General features: G+C 43.8%; 1 long non-coding RNA gene across 1 annotated transcript; it reads right to left on the bottom strand.

The window, feature by feature from the left end:
* Window positions 1–272: 272 nt before the first annotated feature.
* On the bottom strand, window positions 273–1,649 carry LOC135297462 (uncharacterized). Its single transcript, XR_010359466.1, has 2 exons — window positions 1,161–1,649; window positions 273–847 (listed from the first exon to the last, which is right to left on the bottom strand). It is a non-coding gene; the product is annotated as an uncharacterized LOC135297462 (long non-coding RNA).
* Window positions 1,650–1,957: the final 308 nt, after the last annotated feature.

Here is a 1,957-nt window from a genome sequence, read left to right as displayed (position 1 = left end):
TGAAGTTTACATGTGGAAAATCGCAATGTTTGAAAGACAAGTGGACAGTTTGTCTCTGACAGACACAAAGAACCCCCCTGAGTACAGCTGCCAGGTGAACAAAGTGTGTTTTGCTCAGTTGTGTGCCCTGCAGTCAGGCAGGGATGTACCAAGGACTTGGCTGACTCCTTCCCTGGGGAATCTCCCTGAGAAAAGCAATGTGACAGGCTCTGATGTGACATGTAACACACAGTAATTAAGCGCTTCTTCATTACGGCAGAAACATTATGGCATTACTGATAAGCAATGATTTAATTACTCCTTCATTTTTACAGAAGAGGCTCCAGTATTAAACCAGTAAGAAAAGAGAAAACAGAATAAACACGAACCACTTATATGAATACTGCAATAGCACATGATTATGGCAAGCAGCCTCTGACCCTCTCCCACCCACTCTCCAACAAGTGTGCAGAGAGCTTCCCAGGGATATTGTTGCCATCCAATATTATCATCTGTATACACAATAACTCACACAGTGAGTCCAGCACAGAAATTCTGCTCTCCCACCAGCAAGACCTAGCTGAGTCAAATGTTGCTGCACCCACACAAGTGCACAAACACACACACACGTGTATGGGAGCAGGAAGCTGGAACAGCTGAGGTCCATGTGTCATGAACCACTGTGGTTTTCCACAAGGGATGAGAACTAGTGTTTCAAACCAAGTTCATCAGGAACAGCATCACCAGGCCTGCAGCGAGCTCAGGGTGCCATCTGCTCACTCTCCCTGAATTCGGGCGGCCCACGCAGCTCAGGCATCTTCTCAGTTTGTGTGGAAAAGCTGGTTCTCCGTTGAGCTCAATCCAGCACCTGCAGCAGAAGGAGCACACTCGTCAGACACCCAGCACTGTGCTCACGTAACGTGAGCAGTCGTCACCCATACGCCTCTAGCAGCTAAAAGTGACTGCCGTACCTAGAGCCATCACCATGCTGTGTCAAAACAAAGCACATGGAAAAGCATTTCAACACTGATTAAAGACTTGCCTGCAGGATTTTCCAAATGTAAAGCCTGTTTAATCACTGCATTTCTGTGTGCTTTCAGGAAAAGCAACTCAGCTTTGAATGACTCACCCTTCTCAGCCCAAACCATTTGTTCTCTGTGCTAAGTATGGCATCTATTTACCCAGGCAGTCAGGGGCCAGGAGTGAAATGTGTGTCAGGTCTCCTCAGGTCCACGATTATGTACTGTCATATTTTTAATTGAGGTATTTTCCATGAAAGACCTTTTTTCCACACCCTCAGGACAGCTTGGAAATTCAGAGCTCATTCCTCCCAAAACAATCACCTCCACAGTGGTGCTCACAGAGAGAACACAATGCTGCAGAAACAAAAATAATTGTGGAAAAATACTGGAACACAAGCATTTAGACAATAGTGGTGGGTATTTTCCAGAAGCCTGCTGACTCCAGCAATTTTGCTATACAGTAACTTTGTGGGTGATGGCTGCCTGAACTGTGATCCATTACTGGAAGCTAATTACATGCAGTCAACCATCTTAAATTCCACTTTTTCTTCACTCTAAAAAACTGTCCTTTTACACACATACTTAAGAGACTTCAGAGGTCTATGTAGAGCCAAATACAAAAAAGACACTATATGTCATATAAACAATAAAAAAATTAAGGCAATTGTCATGGCTATCTGCCACCAGGAGAAGGAAAGGATAGTTTCTCATTGCCATGCTAGAAGTCTGAGGGTGCACCACTGCAGAGCTGTGTGATGTCATTATTTAGATGTTAAACCCAAATTAACTCTTTCAAATGTACAAAAGCAATTGCCAGTATGGTGGCTCAGTTCACCCTGAATGAATAAAACATTTATTGCAGAAATGCTAATCCCACTGAAGGCAATTTCAAAACTTCTGTCTCACATACAGTCCAAAGTACATTCCTGAACTTGGGAAGAAAGCTTGCTAACTAA

Source organism: Passer domesticus, chromosome 1, assembly GCF_036417665.1.
Source record: "Passer domesticus isolate bPasDom1 chromosome 1, bPasDom1.hap1, whole genome shotgun sequence".
In the NCBI taxonomy this organism is placed as follows: domain Eukaryota; kingdom Metazoa; phylum Chordata; class Aves; order Passeriformes; family Passeridae; genus Passer; species Passer domesticus.
The sequence above is the reverse complement of the archived record's forward strand: the minus strand, read 5'-3'. Positions and strand labels throughout refer to the sequence as shown.